Below are 6647 nucleotides of genomic sequence, written 5' to 3' on the forward strand. Positions count from 1 at the left end.
CAGCTCTGTGAGCTCATAGACTCCTCCAGAAACTGAACCTGAATGACGGAGGCTTTCAGCGGTGCTTCTGACTGAGCCCAGCCATGTTTGATGAACTGTTTTCGGTGAAGGCTGGAGGATTTCCCTTCGGAACACCGACAACAGGTTCTACGTCACAATCACGCCCCCACAAGAGCAAGCTTCTGATTGGTTAACGCGGCGCGAATGTACGCTGAAGTTCAGATTTTCGAACTCGAGAGATTCGCGCGAAATGCTCGTTAAGCGCGTCAAACGCGCAAAACGCTCAACTCGCCCCGCGCCATTCGCGCAATTTGCGTCATTCGCGCCGCAGGATGTCTATTCGCACGTTTGCATTGACTTAACATGTAAATCACTCACGATTGACGTGCGTTCCGCATCTGGTGTGAACGCAGCATAATACAGACACTTCAAACAGCTATAATAAATACTCTGATGGGTGTTTTGAGCTGAAACTTTACAGACACATTCTGGGGACACAAAAGACTTTAATAAATATGAAAAAGGGGTAACCTATGTGCCCTTTAAAGAACACTTATAGTGAAAACACAAATTATGTATATGAAAAGAATTTGTATTTTAAGGATAAAAATATTCACAATTGTTGTTTAACTTAATTGAATTTAATAAAAAAAACTTTGTCAGTTAATAAAAAGTTGGGAGTCTTTTAAAAAGCACTAAATTGCTTAAATGATGGATTATTACAAATAGGAGCGCCTGCAGGATTTTATTCCAAGGCAAGCAAAAATTCAGCACCGCCCCCTTCCGCCAGTCATCTCAAGAAACACTGATGCTTGCTGTCAACGGCTGCATTATTCAAGGGCTTTCGTTATGACATTACTTGTTTCCTTTTTAATTTTAATATTTCGCTGAAATCTAAATGTAATAAAAGCACATCAGCACCAAGGAAAAATCAGACGCTCAAGACGTAATCTTTAAAATTATGACATATTAAAAAAATTGCAAATATATGACAGAAAATTGTGATACAATACAATATAGTGAAGCATTAATTAAATTCTTACCTTCCACTGACCGACAATCATCCACCCGCACAGTTGAGAAGTAGACGGGCTCAAACAAATAAAATTTGCAGCCTATATTTTTCTTAGAAAAAAAAAATGTATTTTTAAAACCAATTTCGTATTGTTTGTCTCTTTGTTCAAATATTTGTCTTGGTCAGTTATCTTCTAGATAAAATAGAAGAACCAATAACATTTGAAGTGAAGTGCTTCAAAACCCGCAATATGCTTTAACAATGCCAAACCACGAACTGAACTGTCAAATAAAATCAACCCAAGCTCATTCTGAAAACGTAGTCCTGTGGACGTTTCTGGAGACCGCGGAATACGTCCCGGGGGGTACGTATGGCTGCGTTTATTTTTTTCAAGCAAACGCTGCAGGGCGGTGTGACGATGTTCCCTTTCGCGCTTGCCTTACCTCCTTGTGGAGGGCTCAGCGTGTACGTCGACAAGCTCGAGATGCGGAGAGGACTCGACCACGGCGACCGGTTTCGAGTCCGGGGAAGAGCAGTTCCAGCAATCAGGTAAGACAAAAACAGAATCCCCAAAATGAAGTGAACGAGTTTCGTGACAGGGCGAGAACGCGGCAAAATCCGAAAACGCGGTGGAATAAAAAAAAATCAGGGCTTTTGTTGTTTTGGACGGCTTTTGTAAACTGTTGCTCGGGTTTAGGGAAGCGAGCGGGCGGGCGGGTCGATCTGTAAAATTGGTTGGGTTCAGGAAAGGAGGAGGCCGAGTCGGCCGATTGGCCAGTCGCGCAGTCAATCATCCGGTCAGTTGGACAGCGGCCTCCGGCGGGTTCACGCGAAAACAGCGTGGGCGCGAACCGCGCTCGCGAGAGGCGTCTGAGGTGCGAAAAAGCGCGCAACAGGGGCCTCTCGCGGATTCGCGAAAACAAAAACTGCAGCCGTACGTACCCGCCGGGACGTATTCCGCGGTCTCCAGAAACGTCCACGGGACTACATTTCCACAATGAGCCTGGGTTGAATAAAATAATAATCTAGGCTAAATTCAATTAAAGTGAGATGTTCAGTTTTAGAGAAGCCTAAATTAAACTTTCCCATGTTGCGCCGATCAATTACAATTTAATTTATTTAATCATATAATGTGGAAGAGGAGGACAGGCGTTTACAAAATTCGCATATTCACAACAGCACTGAACATTTACCTCAGTGGAACAAACTCGGTTGAAAGTGACACTTTAGAAACTCGTGAGAAATGAGATGTCTGCTTATTTATGCCAGTCTGTCAGGTAAAATAGTTTAAAACACCTTGAACGGTAGCTGTTCCATGCGAGGAGGCCGCGCAGCAGCTGGTTCTGATCTGTCTGATGAACGAGACCGGTTCCCCGGCTCAGGTGCTGAATTTGCTCTTCAGTGTTTGAACTCTCAGTAATGATTAAATCACACTGAACTGAGCTAAACTGAACTGAACTTAAACACTAAAACCTGAACCACACTGTTCTAGTTACTATGACCATTTATGTGAAGCTGCTTTGACACAATCTACATTGTAAAAGCGCTATACAAATAAAGCTGAATTAATGAGACTGCAGTCTCCACCCCGTGTGGAGATCAGTATTTGTCTCATTAGTTTTAGGCCTTTAGGCAAATGTCTCAATTAAGTTTTGCTGTTTTAAAGAGCGTTTACTCATTTTAACCTTGTTTTAAAACAATAGCTATCTGAATGGTGATTTTTAGGTGCGGAAAATCCACCAGTAAAACTAAAGCCAATAGATTTGTTTACCCATCTCCCACCATGCAAGTACATACACACTTTAAAACGCACACCTTTATTTGTTGTCATCCTTCTTGCTTTATAAATATATCGTAGTGTATACTGTATAATAATCAATTTAAATTATGTAATAATAAAAAAAAATATATATAAAAAAAAAAAATATATATATATATATATATATATATATATATATATATATTTTTTTTTTTTTTTATATATTTAAAAAAATATATTTATAAAATATAAATAAATTTTAAAAAATAAAAAGCGGCATTAATTCGCGCCCTCTTATGGTAGGTACGCACAGTGCAAACAGGCGTACGCCTGCAGGCGCCACCGATTAAAAATAAACAAAAGCATGCACCTGATTATGTCCAGCAAGCACCTGAAAGTCTTTAACCCATCAAGGTTTTTGTCTATAAAATGTATCCAAGTTGTAACACTTTGACTCAGTGTCCTTCGACACATTCGTCTGATGTTCTGCATACTATTTGAAATGCATTCTCCTGGCAGCTATAAGTAAGGCCGCATGTAAGTGTCAGCTTTTTAACCAATAAATAGTGCTAATGTAAGCAGTGTAAATACAATTAAATTACGGTTTTATTCCCAGAATGGACCCAACTCAGTTTGACATTTTGTTAAATTATAAATTGTAACAATAAGTTGTATTGTATTATATTATATTTAATATTCTATCCCTCTGTATATCTTTATTCTGTGTAGGTGAATGAACCATGGGACTTGGTTGGGATGGATTTGGTTGGGAAGCTGCCCATGACATCTAAAGGGCACCAATACATGTGTGTGTGTGTGTGTGTGCGCGACTATTTTACAAAATGGGTAGAAGCATATCCCCTTCCCTCAAAATCCACAGAGGAGGTCTCCTGGTGCACTGTCTAAACATTTTATAGATTTGGTGCACCAGATCAAGGAAGGGAGTTTGTTAATCAGGTCCGTATGGTAACCCATACATCCACAAACCAATGGGTCGGTGGAGAAAATGAATGGCACAATAAAGAGGTAAGATTCTGTGTCCATGCCAGTCAAGCATGTTTATTATTTCAAGTGGTACACAAGGTATTATCTTTAAGCGTTTTCTTAACCCCCCCTCCCCCAAGTGCTCTTGGAAAACTCTGTCTGGAAAAACCGAAGCAGACATGGGACCAGTATCTTGACACCGTACTTTTCAACATCAAGACCAAAAAACAGCAAACCACGCAGTTCTCCCCATTCCGATTGATGTTTGGAAGGGAGGCTCTGTATTTTTCACAGGTTCCTGTGTCTTTTGATGCAAGTTTTACTCACAAATTCATTTGCTTCCATTTTTGTATTTTACATGTATGTCTTATTGGTTGTTTTATTTATGAGGTCAATGATACTGTGGAAGATGTCCTGCAGGCTGAGATAGTTGTGCCTGCCATACAGCTGCAGGACCAAGTATTTGAGGCGAAAATGTAACAGCCCGGTTGGAGAAATAAAAGGATTAAACTCATGCACTGATGTTGCACTGTCCTCCTTTGTGCCTTTATTGTTGCGACAGCCGTCCTTAAAGACTGTACAACACCGTAAGAGCTAAGAACAGATGAATAAACACAAATAGAAAAGATGTAATGAATAAAAATTCACATAATAAGACAAAACAATAAACTTAGTGACAATATTATAAAGTATCTGCAAATATGACTAATTTAAAAAAAAAAAAAAAAATAGCAATTTAAATTATTAGCAAGCCAACAGATGCACCAAATTTTAGCAATATGTATATAAATTTCCTTATCTACCTTGTTCTCCCTTCCAACCAGGTGTTCAAACAATGAAGATGAACAGAACAAAAAACAAACTCAAATATGCATTAAATCCTCTTAAATCAGTCCTTAAATGTAATTTTAGCTCTGTGCAAGCGATCGCTCTCTCCCTTATGCTAGGCGCGCTTCTTCGAACCCCGTGATCTGCTCACCTGACCACTTCCGGCAAGCCGCGCGTCAAAATAAGGGCCTCTATAGGCTAAATAACTTGGTGCAAAGCGGATTTCAAATAAATAACAAAAACACAATTTTTTAAGAAATAGAGAAGTAATTAAAAGCAGGATAAATAATTAATACTGAAACCTAACTTAAATAACTTGGGGTTATTTACAGTAAAAAAAAAAAAAAAACATGCAAGCCTCAAGACAAAAAGTCAAAGGCAAGAAAAGAACACTTTTGCTATTGGGGAAAGAGTGCTCCGAAAAAATGTAGGAAGTCAGGAGAGGAAAGGGGGAAACTGGATGCTATTTTTTTTTTTGAGGGGACCATTCACAATTTTGAAATTGGAGGGGAAAAGTGCCCATTTAAAAATGTGTGGAATTTCCCGAAATTAATTTAGATCATTTAGTTCCCTTCATAAGAGAAGAACCCAGAATTCCACAAAAGATTAAGAGGCTTAGCCTAACATGCACAATAGAGATGCGCGGATGGGCTATTATTTCATCCGCAACACAAAACTCATCATCCGTCCGCCATCCATCCGCGCTAACATTTTTGACCAAATTTTAAAACCGCACCCGCCCGTCATCTGCTGACTGGGCTCTTTATTTGAATGGCTTATTCCTTTTTATTATTAAATGAATGTTTCTTTATTGATTATTAGAAAAAAAGAGAATGACTTTAACGACATGCAGTTAATCCAAACGTGCAAGTCAAATCCAGCATTAATTGACGCTTTGAAGTGACGCTAAACAATACGAGGACGTGTCTTTTCACTTGATTCGATTCCTCGGTCGGTCCTTGAGTCTTTTCCTTGCGTCCTTCCCTCGCATCCTATAGGGCTGGAAAGACGAGGAAAGAAAGCAAGGAAAGGAAACGAGGATACACAAATAAGAAATGAGAAGCATCCCTATAAAGGTCTCAGAATATCAGCAGTGAACTCCATCTCCAATTGGCGCACAGGGACAAAAATAAATAAATAGCCTAAATTAAACGCACTGTACTGTATAATTTTTTTATTGTAGCCTAGAAAACGCATTTTGACACATCATTTCAACATTCAGACGAGAGCGCCTGGCCTCTAATGCGCCCTGCTGCACTGCAGGAGCGCTCGCTCGCAGCACTTGTTGCTGGAATGCATAGAATTCTCTTGGCAAGGTGCTGTAGACGTGGGAATGACTGCCTTGTTTCTCCCGAAAGGAAAGTAGATTTTCCTCTGCTGATCCGTCTATATGGAAGTTTGTAGATGAAGACTTCTGTACTTCATCCAGAATTGGTGTATCCGATTCCTCCTCTCATTCTGTGAAGTCAGTCCTAGGCTTTTTCGTTGGTGTGCCAGCTATGTGTACAGAAACAGTATTTAATTAAAATATTTTTTTTCGTCACGTCATCCGCCCGATCCGCGGTTTATCCGCGGATTCCGCGGCTGTAACCGCCATCCGCGCATCTCTAATGCACAAGCCCTCTAGACTTGAGCGAAACTCCTCCTGCCCCATGCACAGCACTATATTCAGCTGCACCTTCTCCAGCCCCTTGCACAAGCCCTGTAAATTTGAGTGTACTGTAGTACCTCTGGTCACCTGACCATATTTCCAGTCTCTGAAAAGCACCACCAGGCCATAGTGAAGCTTTTGTCCACAACCAAAATGTTTGCATTTTGGTGGCTAAAATTGGGTCATACAACATTTTTTTTTCTATGGACTTGGCATGGCTGAACCCTGGCAAAGAACTGGAGGATCAGGTAGAGTAAATGAACAAATTTTACATTGTAATCTGTTTTGTGCCGGCTCAAGCACGCAACAAAATGAAGGGAACCCGAACCAAGTTGAATGTAATAATGCCGAAAGATGTTTATTTAAAGGTTACAAAAAGACAAAAATGATCAAATAAAATAATGTGCAAA

The sequence above is a fragment of the Danio rerio genome, chromosome 4, assembly GCF_049306965.1.
Source record: "Danio rerio strain Tuebingen ecotype United States chromosome 4, GRCz12tu, whole genome shotgun sequence".
Classification (NCBI taxonomy): domain Eukaryota; kingdom Metazoa; phylum Chordata; class Actinopteri; order Cypriniformes; family Danionidae; genus Danio; species Danio rerio.